At 38.7% G+C, this 27,021-nt stretch overlaps 1 long non-coding RNA gene across 1 annotated transcript; it reads left to right on the top strand.

Annotated features, from left to right (window-relative positions):
* Positions 1-1,136: 1,136 nt before the first annotated feature.
* Positions 1,137-5,067, top strand: LOC134158779 (uncharacterized). Its single transcript, XR_009962903.1, has 3 exons — positions 1,137-1,340; positions 2,454-2,517; positions 4,645-5,067. It is a non-coding gene; the product is annotated as an uncharacterized LOC134158779 (long non-coding RNA).
* Positions 5,068-27,021: the final 21,954 nt, after the last annotated feature.

The raw sequence follows: 27,021 nt of genomic DNA, 5'->3' as shown, positions 1-27,021 counted from the left end.
TGGAAAAGGTGTTTAATTGCCACCCTTCAGAACTCCATGTATGCCCATAATACAAGAAGTATTTGCACTGTGGGGTTGCTTAGCTTCTGGACACTTCTGTTCCCCAGACCCTTCTACCATGCATGCTTAACAGTGCTACAGTTAAGCAATAGTGAGCTATTTCCTTTCTATCTTTCGAGCAAACTTAATTGGGATTCAGAAAGAAATCATCATTTTGCCTTTTATCCTGTTCCCTTTGCTGATAGCTTAAAACCTACTCAGGATTTTCTAGCAGATCAAGCTCCACACAAAACACAAGAGCAGTCATAGCAGTCTTTCAGTAGTGGGAGGATTGTCTGACTCCTAAAGATATACTCTGAGCATGTCTGCAAGAAGGAGACCCAGCTTTGACTGTCAGGTCTGGTCAAAGCCATTTTCACAGGATACAGATGCTGCATCACCAAATTGTAGATGACCTAAGAGGTAAAATCTTGTTTGTTTGAAGGAAATGTATGACCAGGAAAGTCTAAGAATTGTACTGTTAGGGTATCAGTGAGACAGATGTCTAAGAACTCTTCCCCCATAACTACTTCTCTTAATGGGCTTGGGCTAGTGGCTATTAGGTTACAGAGCTGCAAGTGTCTAAAGTCTTTGAGAAAACCAGACAAGGAAAAAAGACCTCTAAGCACAGAGCGGAGAGTGCATTTCTTCTACTTCTAGAATAACCTGTACAACTGGGAATTCTTCTGCAAAGAGGCAGGCTTGTACCTTCCCCTGGAACAAAATTAAACCAGTAGTCCTAGATTTCGGGTGAGTTCTGGGTGAGTACTGAGCTCCTTTTTGCTGCTGCGCACAGTGCAAACAGTCAAATTTCCTGCCTCTGGGACCACTGGAGGAGTCAGCCTGCTGATGGTGTAAGGGACAACCCTCATCCTGGGGAAACCAGTTTCCTGATCATAGCACCTCCCAGACAGATCCACCTCAAGTTTAGGCCACTTTTTGAGTAGGTTGTAGGAAGCTGGATTAGTTATACCAGTCACATTATCACACATAGGAGAGAAGTGCCTACCTTCAAAACAGGATTTGGGTATGAATTCCCAAAGAGATGCCTAAGCTCTGCTATTTCTTCTTTTTCAGAAGGATTTCTCTGTTGATTATGTAGTCAGCTCCCTCTACAGCAGAGTGCTTTGTGTATCCCCTCTGAGACATCCACTTGCCTTGGGCTTTGGAGAACTGGAGGGCTGTGGCCCTTCCACCAAGGATGGTGAGGGTCAGGTGCTGCCAAACTTGAGCTTTTATCTTGGGACTTGTGTATTTCGGAGACGTACTAAGGAAGATCACTGACACAGTGAGAGGTCTGGGTGAGACTGTTTACCCTTTGCTTGAGCAAATTCAAAATGAAGGTTTGCTTCCATTTTGAAAAAGAATCAACCTCTGCTAATTAATATTAGCTGGAGAGTGTACATTAAAACGTCCCACTGGAGCATTCAAAGAATTATAGGGTTGTCTTTGGCAATATTCATCTTCAAAGTGCTTTGCAAACTTTAAAGTCTAGCTTTTGATTGAAGCATTTAGAAACAGAGGTGATGCAAGGAATAGTGTCAACCCAGTACTCCTGCCTATGCTCAGGTGGACAGTTTGAGCTCCCTGAGCTCCTCTGATGGGCATACTGAAAGCTTCCACTCCAGACATCAGAGTGAAGGGAGGAGGAATATCCCCCTCCTTTCCCCTGTGGTGGGAACAGTGGTCTCCAACCATGGACAGTTCTGAGTTACTCAACCCAAAATGCTAGTAACAGCTTTTCATTTTTTGTAACTGAACCTTATCTAGTCTTCCATGTAATAACAGGTATTAATTCACAACTGAGATGAAAGAACATCAACATCAACATTTCCTCGAAACCAATAACAAGTGTCAACTGCAGCTACAGTCCAGGTGTGCATGCTTCAACTGTTATGGCCATATCACATAAACTTTATTTTGGAGGGGGTGTAAGTCCTGAAATCTCAAAACAGGGTTTATGGGATAGAAATTCATATACCTAAGAAGTTATGTATTATATCCATATGCTTTATTCTTCTCAAGATTTACTGATTTGTACTGTACAGAAACAGGCTTGGTGACAAGGTCCATGAATATGCTTCTTTCAGGAAAATATATTCACCAGCTCCCTGTGTTTATAAGAATTATCATAAAATAGCAATGTTTCCTCCAGACTGGAAAATCCTTTGGAGTCACATTATTGTTTCAGTTGAGAGTCTTATGCTGTTAATCATAAAAGTGCTGTGCTGACCCAGCTCTCTCAAAGTATAATGAAGCTAAAATTCTCTGTAATTTTTTTTAAATATATACGTATATATTGCATTTTTCATTTTGGTGCTTTACCGAATTCATAACGTGGCCCCAGAGAGCTTTTTTGTTGTGCCTTGTTCACACTTCTGATATGATGAAATTTGTTGGAATTTTTTTTTCAGTGCACTTGTGCACATACATGGTGAGAAGTGATAAAACACCAGAAGAAATTCTTTGCCTTAACAGGTAAGTTGTGCTGGATCAAAAAGGATGAATCTCACGCAGGTGTAAAATAACATAAATTCCATGAGTTGAAACGCCTCTTAGTATTTTTCCAAAGCCTTATCCCAGGAGAAAATTAGTGGCAAAGGCACCTGACGAAATGCCATGTTTTGAAAACAGATTTGAGAAAAATGCAAAGCTGACAAATATTCTCCTTTGAGATTTTCAAACTCGAAGATTTTTGCTATCAGAAAGAACTTTTTATTATAAAGTCTAAGATAGCCAAACATACATTAAATAAATTAACATTTCAGTGAAAGGAAATCACTGAAACCAAAGCATATTTTTTTTGAGGTTAAGGGTTCAGTCATAAACTCCTGGTGTATTTCACAATTTTATTCCAGTTTGTGATAGAAGAAAGGTTTGAAATGTGAAAAAAAATTCTGGTATAGATAAGGCTTTTCCTCTCCAGCTCAGCTGACCCACCAAGATTTCTTAGCCTCATCAGTGTCTCTATGCTGTCCTTCAATCCTTCACAAGATAAAAAAGTCTCAAAGACTTTTTGAAAAAAATTTAAAATATCTTTGAAAAAATTAAGATGCTGCCAAAAGATATGTGATGTGTTATACATTTTTATAGAACTTAACAATTTAAAATGCATTTGAATGCATTGAAATAACATTTATGTTCTCAGGGAAATGGAATTTATGTCCTACTTTAATAAATTGGCATTTGAGTTGCAAGTCAGTACAGAATACAGTCCATTTACTGTGCATGATACTGACTTCTCAGAGGTTTTTGACTGTGTTATTATCTATTACTTTGATAATGGATCTTACAAGTTTTGTGCAAGTTTTCATGTTCTTAAGCATGTAAGCTTCTCAAAACCTTCTCCTTTTTTTTTTTTTTTATTATTCTTCTACAATATTTTCTTTTACTGTTTGAACTCCTGAAAAAAAACTGAGATGGGTTTTCTTGGAAGTGTTGGGTCTTGGTTACTTCTATAGTTCTCAACTGTTTGAAACCATAGTGAAAGAAAACAATCAAGCAGAAAGTCTGTAGGTATTTTGACTAATTTTCTTCTGCATCCTTCTGCTGTGAGACTTGGTCTTCTTCTATGTAAATCATAAATTTATGGATAGACATATCTCAACTTCATGTGCAAAACAGGGCCAGCAGGCTGAGGGACAGGGACTGCATCCTTCTTGGCCATGACTTGGGGGCTTATTGGCTTTCACTCCCTGAAGAGCACTCAACCCTTCGTAGTTCTTCATCTGAAGTCAGGTTGAAGTTTTCCAGTTCATTTATTCTCTCTGCATTTTTCAATTGGGTGCAACTATACAAATGCTCTCTGTATTGAAGATTAAGGTTCTGTGTCCTACTTGTGCTCCCCACCAAGCCAGAAATGGTGCATCGTTGTGTAGGTGAAGATGACACTAGTACAGAACAGAGATCATTCAGATACAAATTATCTTCATTTAAACCACTCTTCCCAGAGATGTAAGATGTGGTTTCCAGGCCCTCAAGCACAGACACTCAGTCTGTAAACACTGAATGAGTGACCTAATTACTTGGCTATTGAGACACTTCTTGAATCTGTCTGAAAAAGTTTTTGAGCTAAAACTATTTGATGAATTTGGCCCACTCTTGTAAATGGCTGCAACATCATCAGAACAGCTCTTTAGTGTATGGGCTAAAAATAAAGAAATAACTTGGCTTTAGTCTCATGCATTTTGTTCTTTACTGCCTTCACGGATGGGATTGCTCTGGGGCAATAAGCACAAGTTCACCTAACCAGAAGACAAAGTGCTCTGTAGTTTGTGCTGATATAGATAATAATGTTGTCTTTATAAAATATCCTGTGATAGGGCAGAGAGCTGCACACTACACAAAAGCACAGCTCCAGGGAAGTAAAAGTTGTATTTGCTTATAATATATGCTGGTGGTGGTCTTTGTAAAACCTACTTCATCTCTTCCCTCCCAGACCACAAATAAAGGGTTCAGATGAGTCCTGAACACAGATGAAAGCTACTGTCTTCTTCCTCTGAGTCCTTAAGCTCTCCAGAGGGAATGAATAATGGGTTTGTTCCAGTAAGATACTGTGCATATAATCTCTCATATATTCTGTTCTTTTGTTTCTGCATCATACAGGCAGAGCAGGGAGCAGTGAGAGTGGGAGGACGATTAAATGAGTGGTTTGGAGAAGCTAGTCATCACATCTGAAGTAATGGTAAAATTATCACCTTTTCTGCACCAAACTTAAATATTGGGGTCAGGGAAGGATGGCAAACTTCCCTGTTCCTTCCTGTGGTTAGCTTCTTTCTTATGGGTAGGTCTGAGCCATGCTTTCTGGCACAGAAAACCATCACAATATAGCAAAACCATGAGCTAAAGCAGTGATATCCAAACATGCATTAACCCTTGGTAGCCTGGACATACTCGCAGAGCTGTTAAATCATTCCTATTAGAGGCAGTAGTATCAGACTCAGTAAAATTCTGCATAATGACTGTTCTGCTTCTCTATAAGGAAATTGCTACATTAGTCAGTATTACTCAATATCTAGATACAGCAGAATAAACCAGAAACATTTATTTTCCTTAGAATGTGAACTTTCCTTAGAATGTGAAACCTGTTGTAACTTTTGGCTAAATTACAAGAACTCATCAGTTTATTGTGAAATTAAAACTATCTATTAATAAAAAAGAGAACTTGCTCCTGTATGTTTAATAAACTCTTGTCACAGGGAGTGAAAGTCAGTGGAAAAAACCCCAAAACTGATATATGGAAAAGAAAAAAACCCTGGCAAACTCAAGATAAGCCAGGCTAGCTGTATGTGTATAAACATATTAGGTTATTTCTTCAGTTTGCCTCAGAGTATAAATATTATAATAGGGCATGATTTGTTTTCTCAGCCTTTGTCTGCAGCAAAGACGATAGAAGCTTTGTACCTACTATGGCAACAGAAAGCTGTGTTTGTACTGGATAGCTTCCATGAAAACTCCTGATGTTGCCTTCATGGGTTCATGTCCAGTGTATGAAAAGGCCATTGGCTAATTGTAGCCCTGTTACGTCTTGTTCTGCTCAGAGCAAAGCTGGTGTCTGTCTGATGTAGCATTTTAAGCCCTGGCAGCTGCTGTCATGTTGTGTGTGAGAGGTCCTGCCATTGCTGCAGGAAATAGTAGGGTTTTCTTGAGGAAAATTTACTTTATGTAATGTTTCCAAAATAATTTTCAAAAGCAGTTTTGCAATGCTTAGGACCAGATTTTGATCAAATTCAGTCTCGTTTACTCCAGTGAAGTAAATAATCCCCATTTACCTAAGCAGTTTATTAATTAAATGATAGCTACATAAGCAGCTTTACCTTGTTCTGTCTCTCTATCCTCCTTCTGCATGCCCTCAGCCCCACAAATGTGAACTTCTTAGAAGCTTCTCCACAGACTGCATCATCTATTCATTCATTTGGCATTTTCAGAAACTTGATCAAAACCTAAAAGCAAGAACTGAATATTTTGCTGCTGTGCAAACAGAACTCTCTTTTTCCCATTGTGATTTCCTTTCATTCCCTATATTTCCTTTTCTGACAAGTGGACAAAGCCGTTTGATTGATTTTATATTATTTAATACTTTCATTCATGGAAATACTGCAATATTTATGGGATATAAAAAAAACACTGTCATGGAAAAGACAAATAGTCCTTGTGACTCTTCTGAATTTGGAAAATAATAGTTTCAGGAAAGTGAATGTCTTTGTTCAAGGCTTTCCTTAGGGAAAAAAGAAATTACAAAAAGATACTGTAAATTCTGCCTCCCCTTTAGGCTTAGGCACTAGAATTAGCCCTTCGTAATTAGGTTTGCCTTTCCAGGATCTTTGTCTTTCAGAGAGATGTTACAACTGGAGTAAGTGGATTTAACTTCATTTTTACTTTTAAGAAATGATGGAGATGATAGTACATTTCCTACCTCTTATTTTTCCTATATTCTAGTTTGCAGCTCTCACCCAGGAAACTGAAGGCAGTGACCTACTGTCCTTAGTCTGTACTAACAGAAGAATTACCTTATGACCAGATTCAGTCTGGTTTGACCTGGGATCACTTTTCCTCCCCTCTTCTTGTTTCCCTTCCACCCCTCTGGAGTGCTGAGTTTGTGCTTCTGCTCAGAAACAGTTTGTGATTCCTGAAGAACAAAGGGCAGGCTTTAACAGTTAGTCAAGTTGGGAGAATTAGATCCTTGGGTTCAGTCTTGGCTTCTGGTATTGCTTCTGTACTTTATGGACTGGAAAACACATAGATTAGACTGAAGAAATAATGACTACATTTTTCAGTTTGAATTTAATCTTAATCTTGTACCTGATGTGCTTTCATTCAGGAGTTTGAAGAGAAAATTTGTTTGTGTTGATCTGACCAGAAGCAAAAAAAAATTAGTTTTCTTCACTTAGTTCTCCCCTGACATCAAGAAATGTATATTCCATGCTCTGCCACCCTACAGCTTCAATAGAAAGGCTGGAAAGCTAATACTAGAGCAGAGGGATGAGGGTGTTTTACCAGGAGACTGTTTTAACACAATTTAAGCTAAAAAATATTTTAAATATATGCCTACCCCATATTAAGGAGCCTTTAAACTGGGCAATGGTTAGGTGTCATCACCCTTGCTTAAGGGGGGAACTCAGAAGTCATGGAAGAGGGCAGAGTGAGCTGAAAGACTGTTCCTAATGACAACAAGAAGAGGGAAAAAAAATTAAAGTCAAGCTGAGACTCTGGGGACCAAAACATTTTATTTTTCTTTTTACCTGTAATTTTGCTGTTGGTTGTGAGTGTTTATGCTCTAGGAACCGTGAGGAGTTGGATAAGGTGAATGGGTCAAATACTGACATTATGACAGTTCTTGTCTCTGGAAGGTAATTTCTTGAGAATTATCTCAGACAGCTGTATGGAATATTTTTCTATGCGTGCAAGTGCTAGCAGTTTTTCATGGTTTAAGCCAGTCAACAACTAAGTACCGTGCAAGCACCCGCTGTCTCTCCCTTGCCTCCTAGTGTGATGAGGAAGAGAATCAGAAAAAGGTGAAACTTGTGGGTTGAGATAAGAACAGTTTAAATATTGAAATACAGTAAAATATTATAATAATAATATTTATAATGATAAGAATAATAATGGAAAGGAAAAAGAGAGAGGAATAAAGACTAAAACAGACAAATTATGACAATTGCTCACCAACCCATGCCCAACATATCCCCAAGAAGCAATAGGCCCCTCCCAGCCAACTCCCCACAGTTTATATGCAGAGCATGACATTCTATGGTATAGAATATCCCTTTGGCTAGTTTGGGTCAGCTGTCCTGGCTGTGTTCCCTCCCAGCTTCTTGTGCCCCGCCTCACTAGCAGAGCGTTAGAAACTGAGAAGACCTTGATTATGGTAAGTACAACCGAGCAACAGCTAAAACATCGGTGTGCCCTCAACATTATTCTCAGACTAAAGCCAAAACACATATATAAAAGACTGAAAAAAGAAATACGAATGAAAAAAAATATATGCTATAAGAATAGCATAGTTAAGGTTGGCCTTCTCAGAAAGTGAGTAGCAATCGTAACCTATATAGTAATCATGGTTAAAAACAGAAGACACAACAGCAACATGTACTGGCAACTGAAAAAGGGACTAGATAGCATGTGCTGTAAAGTTACAAGCTTTTGTGATGTCTGTATTACCATGTCTTTATTATTGCTGGTAAGTCCAAGTTGACTGCATTTTGCTGTGTAGAAGACCTGCAGCAACTAAAACACTTGAATTTGGAAAGACCTTGGTATATCATATAGCCTGTCAGGCTTTTTCTCATAGCCATTCTTCACTATTCATGGTAAATGTTTATTGGGTCCTGAAGATACCTCTGGGAAGTGTAATGACCACACTTCAGCTTCCAATGGTCCCCACTTTTCCTCTGATGTTTAATACAAGACTGCTGTGTTGCAATTTCAGACCATTACCTCTTCTATGCAAGATGAACACATAGAACAAATTGGTCTATTCTTCTTTGGAACAGCCTTTTATGCATTTTATGCTTTTTTGAAGTATTCATGCATTTGAAGCTAGTCAGATTTTTATTGCTGTAATAAATAATCCCAAGTCTCTCATTCTTTCCTACTTTTCTATACTTTAATTTCTATTGCAGCACTTTTTTGGAATCTTCTGTTTAATTTTTGCTGAAAGCAGGGTGCTCAAAATTTGTCACTTTTGTGGTCTTGCCTTACCAACATTGATTAAAAAAAAAAAAAAGGAGAGTGTTAAACTGAAAAGGCAATATTTAAGACAGTATTGAGTGGAACCTAACACTTAAACTAACATGCTGCATTTTTTATTTCTGAAGAATGAAAACCTGATTAAAAGTATTGTTTTCCCCATTGTGCTGAGATATTTATCTCCAAATATTAATTCTGTAGCTTATTTTGTTGCAAATTAGTTATGAGAGAATAGAATAAGCTTTTTGTCCAAACAACTCTTAAACAATTTATCTTGTTCACCATATCCTACTAAGTATTCAAAGCAAGCTGTGACTGTTGCTTTTAGAAAAGATTAACAGTGGACTAATACAATGAGAAAATTGCATGCTGACTTTAAACAAGGCATATTTTTGTGTTTCCTTTGAAAGGACAGCTCTTATTTATAATGTTATGGTTGAAAATTTGAAACTTGCTGAAGTTTTCTACATTTTTGAAGCTGAACACTGAAAATTGATTACCTTAATTTTTCTTTTTCATATTGAATTTACTAGAAAATTACCAATGTGATTTGTCACCATCACATATTAGGCAAAAAGGCAGCAAAGTTTTGTTCAAGGTAAGAAAACAGTTGCTGCTTTCATGTGAAATGGGCCAACTACTGTTGAATTTCACTTGCCTAATTTTAAAAATAAACAAGTTCCAAACCACTATAGTGAAAATCTAAGAATTAATATAAGTACATGGCATTGTGACTTAACAACTAATAATAAGGTGCCAAACTCCTTTAATTCTATCCATAATAAAGCAGATGACCAGTAGGAACTGTTATAGCTAACACAAAGCTTTCCAGCTAATAGGTTAGATAAGACAACAGCCATGCAGTTATTAGTTTCTCTATAACAGGGTTGCTTTGGACTCCTCTCTGACACCTCTGGGAATGGGTAACTATTCTGTTTGCATGAGTGATATAATATAGTTACAAGATTTCTGCTTCGAAACTGCCTTCAAAACCTGTACTGACAAGTCTTAAAATAAAAGTCATAGTTTATTGCTAATAGAATTATTTTACTTATATACTTATTTGTCTCTACACATATATGCATTAAGAGTATTAGCATCAAGAAAGAAATAAAGAAAAAATATGTAGAAAAAGGTTAAATGGAAATGAAGAATAATAAATTCTATAACCTGAAGTCGCATGTTTTCCTCCTTCATCCAGCAAGTATTTTCTCCCAAGAAAAGCCTCAGACACTTTCCAGCTCCCTTGGAAGCTCAGTGTGCTCCAGCTTTGCCATATATCCAGCAGGTGAGAGGTCCCTGCACCTTTGGATGATAGTTGCTTGTGCTTATGCAACTTTACCTGGACTCAGTATCCCAACAGGATGGAGTCAGCTTTTTGTGTTTCATGTGAAATAATTTACAGCTCCAGAAAGAGGTAAACAAGGTGAGGAACTATTTCAGCAAGATCTTTGATTAGTGTGGAGTCATAAGATTGTAAACAGGGGCTTGAGAAGAACATCATATAGATGTGTCTACTATCAATATTTAACAGTAAGTACCTTTGTAATAGTCAGTATAGCTTAGACAATGTCTTCAGTGCTTGTCTCACTGATAACCCAAACAACAGCCCCTATTTTCTGAATTCAGACTTCAGATTGTTTCATCTTTCATTTTGCTTTCCTTGGAAATGGGGTCAAGAGGCACTATTTTGTTTCTTCTTGTATTCATAGCATTTTCTGGAACACTCGCTCTTCAGAATCACCTCCTTGGTAGGATGTCTTGCATTTCAACTTTAGCCAATTCCTCTATCTTCAGACAGCATCGAACTAAGACTAAAATCTTCCTTTTATATTTCACACACCACAAATCACCAAAAAAGCTAGTGCTGGGCTAGCTAGCTCTGCTGTCTTTTTATCAAGACCACATATGACACATTAACCAGATGCAGTACAGGCTGAATAACTAGGCACTTAAAGCAAGCCATGTTCCCTCAAGCTATCAGTTTAAGGGATTGTTTTTGTTTTCCAATGTTTTCGTGCTCGCAGCAGGGCAGGTGGCCACAGCTTGACATTAGTGATGTTGAGTTTATTAGAGCCTCACCTCAGCCCTCATTGAGCTACTGTGTGAGCTGCTGTTTGCTGCTGCAACTGACTGATACTATTGAATAATTAGTTCATCCATGCATTTAAGCCAGGAGTGTGCCTAGGCACCTTGCTGAACCAAGACCTGCTCTTTGAAGACAGGGTACTCCTATAAGGTAATACTCTCTCAATATTAATGGGCTATCATCTGTGAATTATTGAGATAAAAGCATTATTGCCTCAGTGGAGGAGCTGGAGGAAACTTCCTTTGCTTTAGCGCTAGCAGAGCATCAGCCTGTGGACTCTATTTATATCACACTGAACCAGAAACAGGAGTAGCTTCTCTTTCAGCTTCTTCCTTGCTGATTCCTCTCTCGCATTTCTGCAGACAGCACAGAAGCTTTGAGGAGAAATAGAAGAAGAGAGTGTTTAATATCCATTCTTCTAAAAATGAAGGATAAAAAGAATTGCATGTAGTCCTTGGTGAGGTCATTAACAGCTGTCTGATGAAATGTCTCAGGATCATATGAAGCTGAGTAACTAATTTTCCTCTCAGGATGGACTTTTTCCTCTTCCATGGAGATTTTATACTCTTATATTTAGCTTTCATAAAGCACAAATACATTTTACTTTTATTAAAATGTATTTAATACAAAACTGCTTTTAATGATTTTTGCATTCATCTGGGACACTGAAAATCAAAAGTGTTTTATTCAGAGTGCCTTTTTTAATTTGGAGATTATTTTGAAAATATCCCTACAATTTATTTTTTTTTCAGAACTATTTTTACCTGAGCAAGACTGCTGTTCATTGAAATAGAGCTTATTATCATGACAAAGCTTCTGAGAATCTTTAGTCCCTATTATTGTGGGAAATTGCCATCAGGAAACTGTAAGGATTCAGTACAGATTTCTGGAGATCACAGGCTCACAAAATGAATCTAGTATTTTCTATGCACTTTGTATGAAATATGTGCCGTGTTTCTCATAAACAAAGCTAATATTGCTAATGCATTTAGTCCTTTTAATATAGCTTATTTATCCAGGACTACATCACGAATCCCACATTACTGTGCAACTGCAATATGTGAGCATATCTGGGCTTGTGCATTTTTATGATTCTGCCTTTATATTCATTGGATCTGTATGAAATAAAGTAAACCAATATGAAGAAGGAAAAGGAGGCTGATTGAAGATTAGCTGGATTTTATTAGACACAAGATTAATAGCAAGTTTTCTGCTCCCTAGTCAGAGGAGTGTAATTTTAAGTTAGGTTTCTGGTGTAAATGTGTAGTATTAGTTTTCCTTCAGCAAGGTTCGTTTTAAATCAGCGCTTTTGATTATGATCTCACTGTTTAGTCGTTTCAGTCAGAAGTATATTTCTGCGTGTGCCTTGCATGAAGAGGCAGTGGGATGGAAGGCAGACCTGTGAAAACATGGGAAACAAATCTGTTTAAGACATTTGAAAGGATTCTTAAAATACTTTTCCCCATGGTTTTAATCCAGTTTCAATGGAATTTACAAACAATATAAATGAAAAATAAAAAAAGGGATAACTACATTCAAAGTACCAATGCATGAGGCCCTCATCGTCTCAAAGTGAGATCTATGTGCTGAGTTTCTCTAAAGAACAGGCTTTCCAAATGCAAAAGTTGCTCTGAAAGGTGATCGATGAAGAAACCTATTTTATGAATGTTTATGAGGATAATCTTTGCCTGCTTTTGCTTCCTCATGTTACACAGAGTCTGAATCCATTGGGTTTTGGGGGTTTGTTTTGTATTATTTCTTCAAGAATTTTTAGTATTACTAATAATAACTTTCTCTGCTAAGATTTTGTCTGACATGCTGGAGGACTCTCAGATGTTTGGTTTTATTAATTCTTCAATTAAAAACAGTCACTTTTTGTGGCTTTGAAATGGAATAGTAATTTTAATGATGAACTGATTCAGTCTTGTGTAAAATTTCAAAGGATTTTGATTTTTTTTTTATGTGGAAGGTATGTGACTGTAAGGGAGTCCTTTTAATCCTATGAGTTCTTGTAATTTCTTTTCTGAAGTCAATGCTGGCTAGCTCTAAACTGTGGAAAAACAAGTGCCTCAGGAATATTTTTCATCTTGCACAAACATCTCAGGTGAATTTGGACTCACTTTAAAAAAAAAAAACAAACTTTAATTTCTTTATGAAATAAATACATTTATTTTGCATAAAATGGAGCCACATTGTTCCAAATTCTCACCTTAGCTACAGCACAATCTGTGTTTACCAGTTCAATATTCTAATGGTTCAATGTAGATATAACCTTCCAGGATAATGAGGATCTTGAGCTTGCAATACCAGAAAAATAAAAAAATTAAAACCAAACCAAGTTAAATTCTATATACCTTTTTGTTGTTGCTCAAAAATCTGCTAGAGTTCCTCAGCAAAACAAGGAAACCCATAAAAATCTCCCTTTTCTCCTTTTTCTTCCCTGTACCCTTAATTCTGTCTGGGAATTGCAGTTGTATAGTATTCTTAGATACAATTTCAGGTTATTCACAGAAGCTGTGTTAAGGTTGTCACAGCAACCCGAGGCAAGAATTACCTTGCTTTTGCAGATTCTAGCATCAAACCAAGTATTATTGCCAAATTTTTCCTGCCTATTAATTTTTCCTGTTGCGACTGACCTTCTCTTAAGAACTCAAAATCAGCAATTTCACTATAGCTAATGTAACGACTTACTCAGTTGGCTGCAAATAATATTTACTCAGCTGGATGAAAATCGCAGCTCAAAGACCAAATTAGTTTGTGAAATGTTTTCTAAAGATACCTTCCTGCTCCCTAGATGTTTGATACAGAAGCAGAGACTAATGAATCCCAAAGGCCAGACTCCCAGTCTATTATTCTTCTTTTCCAGCTCAATTAACGTCTATTTTTTCCAGTTTATTTTTAGGGCTTATAAAGTTCAGCAATGCACATGTTTGTTCATAGTCCACAGAGACCAAAAAATTAAGTAAGTATTACAGCTCTGTGTATTTCTTTTCTAATAAAACAAAGCAAAATGACAAAAAATCCAGTTACCTTGAAGTTCTTAATTCAGCAAACACAAAGTTAATGCCTTTGGGCTTAGTTCTCATGCTCTTTCTTGGTTATCTTTCCTCCATATAGCTCTATTCCCTATGTGTATACAGAGCCTAATACTTATCCAGCTTCAGCTAGATTTGTTTACACATCTATGGCAGCATAGAAAGATCTTTAAGCGATTGGGAAAGGGTCTTTAAGCAGTGTAAAGGAGCTTATTTGTAAACGAGAACATGATCCTCTGTTATGGTACAGATGACTTTATCTCACAAAGATAATCCATATAAAAAAAAAAAATCCAAAATAGTACAGATGGCAGGTTTTTCAAATGAAATCTAATTTCCTCTCAAAAAGAGGTCATAGTTGTTATAGCTCTATTAGTTTAAAAGCAGAAACTGACTCCAGCAGATTTCTTTCCCCTGAAAACCACTTGAATTTCCTTTTTAATTTAGTTTGGGGTTTTTGGTGATGGGTTGGTTTGGTTTTTTTTCTGGGGTGGGAGAGGGGGTACACTGGCACTCTGCTAGGCAGTGTTTGAGTCACTAACGCATATGCAAGAGGGAAATGTTACATCTATACTCATGCATATACATACACATTTGTTTTACCTTAAAGATGGCACTTTGACATTTATTTCAGTTTTAGTAGGCTGGTTTATTGTCTGTGTTGATCTTTTCCCTGTGATATTGCTCCAAGGATTCCATTGTGTACTCCACCACTCCACTGTTCAGAGCAACAGCCACCTGCTGATTTGGAGGAGCTTAAACTCCTTCATCTTGTAGATACTGCATCAGGAAAGAGCTATTACATGACTTTACATATTAGTGTCTTTGCATTAAAAAAGGTTTCTTTGTTGTTTTTTTGTTTGTTTGTTTGTTTGTGATTTTTGTTGTTTTGTTGTCTTTTTAATTCTAGAGTTTCCCCTTGCATTTTGATTGTTATAGGGAACAAAAATTTAATATTCCTCTGGAAGTATGAACCTTGTTATACAAATACATAAAAAGTTTAGTTTTCACAGAAGGTCTGTCTCTGTGCATCTGTGCTCTGCAGCTGCTTTCCCACATTAAGAGAGACTTGACAGTTTTCTGTTTCTTGATCTATGATGCTTATACTACAATAAGGTCACAATGGTATCTGGAGAGATACTGAGCAGAGATCCTAATGAGATATCGGGATTTGCAGGAAATAAGAAGGAATTATTTGGTTTCCTTGTCTTTAGAGAGAAGCAGTATATTTTTTAAATAAAATGTTTATGCACAGAAATTAAGGGAATTAATACATATCTGCATTCTTTGGTCATTTGAATTTGAAGGAGAAATGAAGTTATAACTGTTGGGTATTTTCACAGTTTTCACTTGTATCATGTAATTTACTGAGTTTTAAAGAGAAAATGGATTAATATGCAGGCACACAAAATCTTGATAATAAGGATACATCAGTTTGAGATCATGAAAGGAACAGATTAGCAACAAAGCACTGGGTTCATCTCACCCTTGATGTAAAAGAGAGAGAAATGATTTCTTATTTAAAGAAAGACAAAGGACTGTGCAGTAATGCAATCTATACATGCTTTCATTTATAACAGCATATTAAACTTTCTTGATTACAGCCATTGCAAGCAATCTCAACATTAAATCCTATTCTTAATTGAATCAAGCTCTCTATAAAAAACAGATTTTAGACCCTCAGTTCTAATTGAAAGCCTATTCTAGCATCCCACTCTTTGCTTAATTATAAACATTTTCTAATTTCCAAGCTATGACACCCTTATGCAAAACCTGATATCCACAATACTTGTTGCTAGTGTTGTGACCAGAATGAAGAACGGAGGTGTAAGTAGCTTTCAATTAGGGAGCTTGAGTGTGGGTACCAGTCTTGAGGGTAATTTATCCCACAGCAAACTATTTATTGTTGCAATTGAACTGTTGATAGTACCCAAGCTTGCTGGGTTAAAGCTAATGTTCCTCCACAGGACTCCTGTTGCTGCAGCTTAGAAATAACTTTGAATTCCTCTCCTAAGATCAGTATTCTGTTCCTCTGAGCATCCTAATAGCCCTTTCTTGAAACCAGTACAACCAGTGAATCTTTCTTAAATGTGTCTGGAACATCAAAAACTATTCCTGAGAAGTACCACTAAGATGGCATTCAAATGTTCCCACTTCTATTGAAGATACTTCTGTTATAATGTCTATATATTCATGACCGCATCCTTTCAAGTCTTTATATTACTTACTGAGTAATTGTTTAATGCAAAAATCCTTAGCAAAATGTTCATGAGTTTTTATTATTGTGTTAATAAGTTTGGTGGTGATTCTGTTGCTGCTATCCTTGAGGTTACCCAGACCTTTCTTGTTTTTAGTCCATTCTTACTCTGCATTGGCAAGTTTCATTAGCACTTTTCCAAACTTCATGTTGCAGTTAGTAATGAAAAATTGAGCAGTTGTAAGAACAGAAGAAATACTTTAATGAGTCAGAGTAGTGATCTGCCTAGCATGGTATTGCTTTTCTAGTAGTGGCAGTAAGAGAGCATTTAGGAAGCTCATGTGCACCTTAACATTGCCAGTGGCCCATGACAGAAATAAAACTAATTTCTCAAGGTGATCTCCCTCCAGGTTGATCCTGTTCCTGTCCAATGCAGCAGATATCTTCCAACTTTCAATTCTTATGTGCATTCCTATTTTTTTTTCCAAGTAACTAATAATTTACTATGTGATACTAACAGTGTTAAGCACAATTTGGACACAGGCATCCATATTCCCATTCATTCTCATGCACAAAAATATAAGCTTCTAAACCCATGCAGTACATTTTAATATCCAAATTCCATGAGGAATTTTATAAATGAGCATCTTGCTTTTACTTATTACCTGAGGCAAACATCGCATAAGCTCCTTCTTCAACTTATTCGCTAGGAAAACTATAACAGTAAACATGCAGTGAGATCTGAGAGCAGCACCTTCGGCTAGAACAATACATGTCTTGTGGGCTTAAACCCAGATTTTTAGGTGTTTACACTGGAAATGCAGCTCATTTTCTTGTATCTCTGTTTCTCCTGAGTACTCCTTCCTGTTGCAGGATTATTTAATCAATTTGAATTTATAGGTACTTAACCGAATATTTGATATGTTTTTAAAAACCACAGCTAGTCCTGAGAGAGATGACAAAGCAACCTAGTGCTTATGGAGAAGAATTCCCCCATCACTGGGGAAATCTGTGATTGTATGAGTCACAGTGATCACTAAAAGAAATGAATTTTCTCTCTTTTTGCCTCATGCTTTGCTTCAGTTTATTTGGATTTAACCCAACAGGATTTAGAAAATTATAAGACTTTGTTACAGGTAGTAAAAAATATTTTCTAATTTATTTGCAATATTTTATTATAAAAATGAAATAGAAATTTGTATAGCAGTATATATTTTTAAGCTTCTGAAAGACTAAGCCAAATGCCTATGTGTCATGAATGGGGCTGGTCAGCACATGGGCCTTGTATAGGCCGGATTGTTGTATACATATAGTACAGCTCAAGTTAATTAACACAATAAAATTACTCGTATAATTTTTCTTCTATCAACTTTACTGTCATGAACAATCCTCCTACTCCAAAATATTTAAAAATCTCAATAAGCTAAATCCATTTAATGCATATTTCATCTAGACTATTGCATAAACTTCTAGATCCAAAAGACTTTTCATTTATCAAGAGCTGTCTTGTGAGGTTTTATTAAAGTATTCGATTTGGATTTCTTAGCTTGGTTTCAATCCACAGGTGGACTCAATTCAAACTGTTTTGTAGCAAAGAGTTGTTTAAATCCTGCAAGTGTCATCACACAGCAGATAACTTTTCTTTCATTTTTTAAATTCTGTAATCTGTTGAAAGTTGAAACTGATTGTAATACTTCAGTTTCCAACCACCTCCAACACATGGTCAGGAATTGCCTTCACCCAGCCCTGAAAAAACACAAGACAGACCTTAGTTTTCCCATGTTGTGGGCATGATTGTCACCTGCTTTGAGACTTACAGAAGTTCGTGAGACCCAATGAGATGCCCCCTAGGGTCTTGAGGGAATTGGCTGATGTAGTTACCAAGCCATTCTCCATCACATTTGAAAAGTCATGGCTGTCAAACACAGTCCATAGAGATTGGGCAAAAGGGAAACATCATGCCTGTTTTTACAAAGGAGGATGCTGGAGATCTTCTGGCCAGTTAGCCTCAACTCCATTCCCAGTAAGATCATGGAGCAGATCCTCCTTGAAGACATGGAAGTCAGGGTGGTGATTGAAGACAGACAACATGGTTTCACCAAGGGCGAATCACACCTGACTAATCAGGTGGTCCTCTACAATGCAGTGTCTTCATTAGGGAGCATGGAAGAGCTATGATGTCATCTACCTAGATTTCTGTAAGGCCTTTGTTATGGTCCCCCACAACATTCTTGCTTCTAAATAAGACAGAGATGGGTTTGACAGAAGGACTGTTAGATGGAAAAGGAATTGGATGGCTGGCCATGTCCAAAGAGTTATAGTTGATAGCTTGTGAGCCTTAAAAAGGAGGTGGGTGGGAGCCAGGACTGATGCTTTTATGTTCTCTGCATTTGACTGAGCTGGTCACCAGGGCAGGTCTCCTTTATCCAACAAGTTTGGCACAGAAACAATTAAACAAATCAAAGCAGTTGTATCTAGATGGCCCTTAATCTCATTCCTACTTCAGTGTAGCCCTATATAGTTCTCTTTTTTCTTTTACTGTTTGCTTATTATGCAAATGTCTGAACACATTAGACTGTATCATTACTAAAATTACAGCGATCTATTTGTTCCCATTGCTCCAGTTGGAAAGTTGCAACTGTTAAACATACTGCTCAGATGATTAGAAACCACTTTAAAAGTTAAAGAAATACACTGAGAATTTATACTATTCATTCATATTTTTGTACCATCATAGCTCTTTAAATTGTATAGCTATTTTCTCCTATTTTGTATCTTCCTAGTGTATTTATAAACAACCATTACATTTTTTTCTGGTCTTTGTGCTGTTAAACAAAAGTAAGCTTTTCTGTTCTCTTAAGATCCTCTTTTGATTCCTTAGTTAGCCTCATAACCCTGCTCTGTTTTTAGAATCATAAAATCATAGAATAGTTAGGGTTGGAAAGGACCTTAAGATCATCCAGTTCCAACCCACCTGCCATGGGCAGGGACACCTCACACTAAACCAGGTCACCCAAGGCTCTGTCCAACCTGGCCTTGAACACCGTCAGGGATGGAGCATTCACAGCCTCCCTGGACAACCCATTCCAGTGCCTCACCACCCTCACAGGAAAGAATTTCATCCTTATATCCAATCTAAACTTCCCCTGTTTAAGTTTTAACCCATTACCCATTGTCCTGTCACTACAGTCTCTCCCCAGCATCCTTATAGGCCCCCTTCAGATACTGGAAAGCTGCTACGAGGTCTCCACGCAGCCTTCTCTTCTCCAGGCTGAAGAACCCCAGCTTTCTCAGCCTCTCTTCATACAGGAGGTGCTCCAGTCCCCTGATCATCCTCGTGGCCCTCCTCTGGACTTGTTCCAACAGTTCCATGTCGTTTTTATGTTGAGGACACCAGAACTGCACACAATACTCCAGGTGAGGTCTCACAAGAGCAGAGTAGAGGGGCAGGATCACCTCCTTCGACCTGCTGGTCACGCTCCTTTTGATGCAGCCCAGGATATGGTTGGCTTTCTGGGCTGCAAGTGCACACTGAAGCCGGCTCATGTTCATTTTCTCATTGACCAACACCCCCAAGTCCTTCTCTGCAGGGCTGCTCTGAATCTCTTCTCTGCCCAACCTGTAGCTGTGCCTGGGATTGCTCCCACCCAGGTGGAGGACCTTGCACTTGTCATGGTTAAACTTCATGAGGTTGGCATCAGCCCACCTCACAAGCATGTCGAGGTCCCTCTGGATGGCATTCCTTCCCTGCAGGGTATCAACCGAACCACACAGCTTGGTGTCATCGGCAAACTTGCTGAGGGCGCACTCAATCCTGCTGTCCATGTCAGCGACAAAGATGTTAAACAAGACCGGACCCAACACTGGTCCCTGAGGGACACCACTTAAATATTTCACTGGGTTTTTTTCACAATGGGCCATCAGAAACGTAAACAGTTTCCTGGATCAAAATTTTACAATCCACTAACAGCAGTTGCTTGCCAAACTGTGTGTGTTGTAGGGTTAATTTTTCATCATGATATGGGTGGGTTAGTGTCATTTCACAATCAGCTTCTACATCTAGGTCTCGATCTTCTGTCATTTCCAACAGAACAGAAGAAACTGCAGTTGAGTTTTGCAAGTCTTACTTGCTTACTTACTTAATACAACACTAAACACAAAGAGGGCTGTCAGAGTCCTGAGGTGCATAGTTTTTTCAAAAGAAATACAGCATTTTTCATTCAGCCTGGGAATTGCCTGTCATCACTACTCGTTTTCATCTTCTTTTGAACCAGTTCCTTATTGACCTTACAATTTTCCCCATTTTCTTAGCATAAGTGATAATTCCTTATACAAATGTCTATGTTATACCTGGCCAAAAGCCAAATAGGTGCAATTTTCCACTTTTCACTTAACTAGATATTCAATTATGTCTTTGAAGACAGATAGAATCCAGTCTGGAGTGAATACCCTCTGGAAAACCCATGCTGCCTTTAGAGATCCCAGATTTGATGTTCAGAGTTCTGACTGTGAAAGAAGAGATTGTTGTGCATCAATAATAGTGACAAATCACAGTGAATATACAGGTGATTTATGAGACATCATGCTAGTTGTGCTATCTTTACACTTCTAAAAAAAGCCTCAATTCTGTGAGGACTACTTGAGGAACAAACAACAATTACTCACTCCCATTTGCCTTTCAGTACAGTGTTTATCACAGAGATAACGTGGTAGATAGTGGAATAAGGTCCTATGATTCTACGATTCTATGATTGCAGCTGCTTGTCACACATGGCTTTCTCCAATAGAATGGCATTTTGTGGTAATTGCTAAAGGTTTTTTTTTGTGTTTCTTGTTTTGTGGTTTTGTTTTTTTTTTTTTTGTGGAGTTTTATTTTCCTTAATTAGTCTTCATTAATTTTAAAAAGGAGATTTATACTGTGCATGTGTGGATTCAGCTGTGGCTAAAGGAGACAAAAAAGGATCAAGTAATTGCCTTCTCCTTTTTTCTCACTGCTGCTGAAGTGGAAAAAATTGAAACCATCACTTCTAATATCTGATTAAGGGAAGTTCTTAATGTGTACATTTGATTTTGCTGTATGAATTGTCATTAATCTAGTATCTGCTCATGTATTGTGAGTCAGGCATAGAAAAATTTGAATATACTTCTTTATCAAGCAACTTCAATAGTACTTAAAGTCATTCTACAGACTGCATTTTTTCTGCCTCTCTTAGCTTCCATTTGGATTCAGATTCCTAGAAGAATCTACCCAGGTGAGGCATTTATGGTGTGTATATATATTTGAAATTGCTGAAGTGTGGGTTATCAGTATATATGTGTAAATTTAGTGGAAATTGAAATTGATTCCAAGCAGTACATCTCATGAACTAAAAACGTTAAGGGCAAATGCTACAGTTCTACGTAGAACACTCGGTGCTTGTCATCTTGATTCTCCACTCTTTTGCACCTATATATACTTCATTAACTGCTGACAGAAAAAGGACCACTTGGGCCCTCTCCAGAAGCTATCAGGAGAACTGGCTACCCTGGATTTGAGGAAGGCTGAAGTTCTGTCCTGGGTTCAGCCGTAGCAGTCATTTTTATCCTTCTTAATAGCTGGTGCAGTGCTGTGATTTTGACTTTCAGCCTGGGAACAGCACTGATAACGCCGATGTTTTTAGTTGTTGCTCAGTAATGTTTACTCTGATCAAGGACTTTCTGAGTCTCGTGCTCTGCCAGGGAAGAGGGGAAGCTGGGAGGAAGCAGAGACAGGACACCTGACCCAAACTAGCCAAAGAGGTATTCCATACCACAGCATGTCATGCCCAGTATATAAACCGGGGGCAGTTGCCCGGAAGGGTTAGATCACTGCTCAGGTCATGCTGGGTATCGGTTGGCGGATGGTGAGCAGTTGTATTCTCTTCCCTTGTTACTTCCCTTGTCATTATTGTTATCGGTGGCAGCAGTAGTGGGTTTGTGTTATACCTTAGTTACTGGACTGCTGTTATCTCAAGCTGTGGGACTTACATTCTTTCAATTCTCCTCCCCATCCCTCCGGAAGTGGGAGGGAATAAGGGAGGAGTGAGAAAGAGGCTGCATGGTTCTGAGTTACGCCTGGGCTTAAACCACGACAGGTTCTCAATGACTTCTTTGCCTTAGTCTTCACTGGCAAATGCTCTGACCACACCACCCAAATACTAGAAGGCAGGCTCAGGGACTGTGAGCATTAATGAAGACCTTGGGCCCACTGTAGGAGAGGATCTGGTTCGAGACCATCTTAAAAATCTGAAAGTGCACAAGTCCATGGGATGTGATGAAATCCATCCGCGGGTCCTGAAGGAGCTGGTGAATGAAATTACTAAGATGCTGGCCATCATATATGAGAAATCATGGCAGTCAGGTGAAGTCCCCAGCAACTGGAAAAAGGATAACTCCCATTTTCAAGAAGGGGAAAACGGATGACCCAGGGAGCTACAGACCAGTCAGTCTCACCTCTGTGCCTGGCAAAATCTTGGAGCAGATTCTCCTGGAAGGCATGCTAAGGCACATGAAAACCAACAAGGTGCTTGGTGACAGCCAGCACGGCTTCACTAAGGGGAAATCCTGCCTGACCAATTTGGTGGCCTTCTGTGATGGGGCTGAGGAACTGATGGACAAGGGCAGAGCAGCTGACATCACCTACCTGGACTTGTGCAAAGCGTTCAACACTGTCCCACACGACATCCTTGTCTCTAAATTGGAGACACATCAATTTGATGGAGGGACCACTTGGTAGATAAAGAACTGGCTGGCTGGCCGCACACAAAGAGTTGTGGTCAATGGCTCAGTGTCCGGCTGGAGACCAGTAACCAGTGGTGTCCCTCAGGGATCGGAGTTGGGACCTGTCTTGTTCAATATCTTTGTCTCTGACATGGACAGTGGGATTGAGTGCGCCCTCAGCAAGTTTGCCAATGACACCAAGCTGTGTGGTTCGGTTGATACCCTGGAGGGAAGGAATGCCATCCAGAGGGACCTTGACACGCTTGCAAGGTGGGCTGATGCCAACCTGATGAAGTTTGACCATGCCAAGTGCAAGGTCCTACACCTGGGTCAAAGCAATCCCAGGCACAGCTACAGGTTGGGCAGAGAAGAGATTCAGAGCAGCCCTGCGGAGAAGGACTTGGGGGTGTTGGTCAATGAGAAAATGAACATGAGCCGGCTTCAGTGTGCCCTCGCAGCCCAGAAAGCCAACCGTATCCTGGGCTGCATCAAAAGGAGTGTGACCAGCAGGTTGAAGGAGGTGATCCTGCCCCTCTGCTCTGCTCTTGTGAGACCTCACCTGGAGTATTGTGTGCAGTTCTGGTGTCCTCAACATTAAAAGGACATGGAACTGTTGGAACAAGTCCAGAGAAGGGCCACAAGGATGATCAGGGGACTGGAGCACCTCCCGCGTGAAGAGAGGCTGAGAAAGTTGGGGCTGCTCAGCCTGGAGAAGAGAAGGCTGTGGAGACCTCGTAGCAGCCTTCCAGTATCTGAAGGGGGCTTATAAGGGTGCTGGGGAGGGACTCTTCATTAGGGACTGTAGTGATAGGACAATGGGTAATGGGTTAAAACTTAAACAGGGGAAGTTTAGATTGGATATAAGGAGGAAATTCTTTCCTGTTAGGGTGGTGAGGCACTGGAATAGGTTGCCCAGGGTGGCTGTGAATGCTCCATCCCTGGCGGTGTTCAAGGCCAGGTTGGACAGAGCCTTGGGTGGCCTGGTTTAGTGTGAGGTGTCCCTGCCCATGGCAGGTGGGTTGGAACTCTATGATCTTAAGGTCCTTTCCAACCCTAACTATTCTATGATTCTATTATTGTCTCTATTCCTATGTATCATTGTATGATTACATCTATGTAAGGTTTGCCATATGCAGCTGTTTGTTTGTCACTATGTAATATCTTCTTATGTCATGGTAGGTTTTCTTTCTCTATTGCACCTAAATTCAGGAATGAATAACAAGGCACACCTAATATCAGTTTATAAATGAATTAAATATCTGCTGAAAACTGAAGCCATGCAATAAAAACTAATTATAAATTGTGGTACATTCTCTGCTTTTTAGACCAGAATTCTTTGTTTAGGGGCTTCTTAATTTCTTTGATTTTCTCCTGGAAGGGGGAGGGAAGTGGGAGGTTGCACTTTAGTTTCTGTTTTGCCATGGGGCTTATACAAAAATCAAGTGGGTGATTTCAGTACAAAGCTCTTTGATTATGCAACAAGAAATCACGTAACAGCACAATTGCTTCAAATTTGTGGAATTATTTTAATTAACTCGCAGTAATGCTTGCCTTTAATATGTCCAAAAACCCAAAGAATTTATGTAAATTAGAAAAATGCTCTTACATATTATGGGATTTTTCTCCCTAGATACTCTGGAGTTCATTGTTGCCTGAAATGGCTGTGGCTACAGAACTAGCATAGCATAAATGAGAAATGAGGTTCAGGGTATTCATAAAGCTCAGCCAAGGAATACAAAAGAGATGGTATTGTAATTAAACTAAGAACAAATCAAAAAGTGTGAAAAAAAAAGCTGTACAGAAACCAATAACAGCTGGTAGAGGCTTACCAATAATTTCTCTGATATTTGCTACTGGAATGAGGTTGGAGATAAAGCCATTCCATGCAAAGCTGAAATTTCAGGGTGAAACGATAAGATGCATTTTTTTTTTTTCCCTGGGAAAATAATAAAAAAAGGCAAGGAGAGACCAACAGATCAAAAAAAAACCCAGCTGTGATGCACATCCTGGGGCAAGAGAAAGCCCATTTGGTGTGCAGACAGCTGTATTTCTTTGATTTCTGTGGGAAATTCCCCTCTGATGTGAAGAAATGTTTCACAGAGGGAACTTGTGTTCAAACAGGCATAGGAGAAGTTCTGCTTCCAAGGACTCAGTTTTTCTCTATCAGCTGTCTCCCTCCCCTGAATCCCCTGTCTTTTAAAAAACATCCTTCAACATCTTCAGTTGCGATCAGGTTTACCAGACTTGGACCAAAGGAGATCTGCTCCTTTCTGGAAAGAAAGTGGTGTGGCTGGTTGAGCTCACAGAGCGTCATGGGTATTTTATGTTTTTTTCAGAGCTCCTTGGAACAGCTGCATTAAAAATATGTTGATAGGTGATGTTATGTCTACGCCTGTGGTAGTGTATTATACAGTTGAACATCCTGACATGTTATATAGAGCTTTATGCATAGCAATTGTGCATTCAATATGTTCAGAGTGAAAACTGCAAACCGTTTCTAAATTCTGTTAATATTATAAAGCCGGGGTATTTGACAGAAAAGAAGCCAACTGAAACTATTTGGTACCCATGAGCACCACTATTTATTAAGCTAACACTTTTCTCATTCACTGCCAAGTGTAAAAAAATGCATATTTTAATGTCAAAAACCATTCCATCTGTTATCGGGGATTTTTTCCAAGTATCTGAAAGCCTGTGACATTACAAAAATGTATCATATTTTATCAACACCATTACAGTTTCTTGCAGATGACTGTTGAAAGACCACTGTTTTGCTAGAGGCTAACAAATACTGCTTTCTGTATCATAAGTCACAGTAATTCAAAGTAATGATGACATTTAGCTTTGGAATATGTTTCTTTTTAGGTGACCAGAATTTTTATGGGGTGCTTGGCAGATGCTAATTAAAGAAAAGCAAAAGCAATGATCACCATCTGATTTATTTTTGCTACAGGTAAACCCTGCAATTTAACTCTTGTCAGCATGCAAATTAAAATTGTCTTATGCTGTTTAGCTTGGTTAAATAGTATTAATGTGATTGCTTATGAACCTTCTGTCTCATGGACTTGAAGTGCTCATTTGAGGCTCATCAGCAATGAGCTATCTTTGGTGACAGATACTGTAAACGTACTTTGGGGAAACCAATTTAAGAAAGTAGAGCTTTTCAAGGTAAATGGTGGTGTTTCTTCCCAATCCTCTATGAAGTCATCAGAATCCTATTTAAAGATCACTATGCAAAGTTTGTGGGCTGCTACCTTGCAAGTTAATTCTCATCTTGCTGCAAACAAATGTGGCATTGGGAAGAGTGAAACAAAACACTTGCCAGAGATTCAACCACTAGTGGAAAAAAAAACAACCCACCCTGTGCTAGAGAAACTTGTTTAGTGCACAGCAGAAAGAATAAGAATTTTGCATGATGAGATCCATGACATTCAGAATTGTTTTGACAAAAAACAATTATTTTGGAGATTGTTAGGGTTTTCTTACTGACAGGCAATGAGTTTTATTCAAGGTTCAGACACTGACTCCTCTATTGAAGTAAAAACCTTGTTTTACCCATGAGGATTGTTCTCTTTCTTTGTCTCTTTCCCTTTATTTGTAGTTTTATGACAGAGGCTGTGAAAGGGCCAGGATGTCTGTGCTGGCTTAGCCCTGGTCCCTGGGAGGAATGCTATTCCCTTTTGTCCTTTGCATGTTGCTGTTGGAATGAATGATGCTTCAGTTGGTCCAATGTTAATTAGTAATCAGAAAACCATGTTATTAAGGATATTCTAAAATTCTGAATATTTCCCACTTTTTTTGGGGGGGGAAAAAAGTGTACTTTGAAGGTTTTTTAAAAATTAATGACAAAATTTAATTCAGATCTTTAAAAGGTGAAACTGAATCTTTGAGCTTGCTGCATGGAGTTTCAAGGACACTTATTGCACCCTGTGCAATATTAGTAACGCTAGGAGCTGGGAGTCCTGAAGCCATGAGGAGCAACAAATGAGTGAGGAGTTCTGCAGCCCATCAGCTTAACTCCAAAGGTATCCAGTCTTCTACTGCTTCCTCCAGATGGGAGGGGAAGTTGGCTTGGTCTGGGGTATGTGGGTCTCCCAGACTTCTTGCTACACTGCTTTTCTAATTCCATGGCTTCCAGAACCTGTGGCAGATGGGTTTTGGCACAAAAGAAAAAAAGAGAGAAAACATGTTTTCCCACACAAGGGCATGGCGCATGGTAAGACTGTCCTGGAATC

The sequence above is a fragment of the Pezoporus occidentalis genome, unplaced genomic scaffold (genome assembly GCF_034315485.1).
Source record: "Pezoporus occidentalis ecotype Australia unplaced genomic scaffold, CSIRO_AGI_Poc_V1 ctg134, whole genome shotgun sequence".
In the NCBI taxonomy this organism is placed as follows: Eukaryota; Metazoa; Chordata; class Aves; order Psittaciformes; family Psittacidae; genus Pezoporus; species Pezoporus occidentalis.
This window is presented reverse-complemented; position numbering and strand designations above follow the sequence as displayed.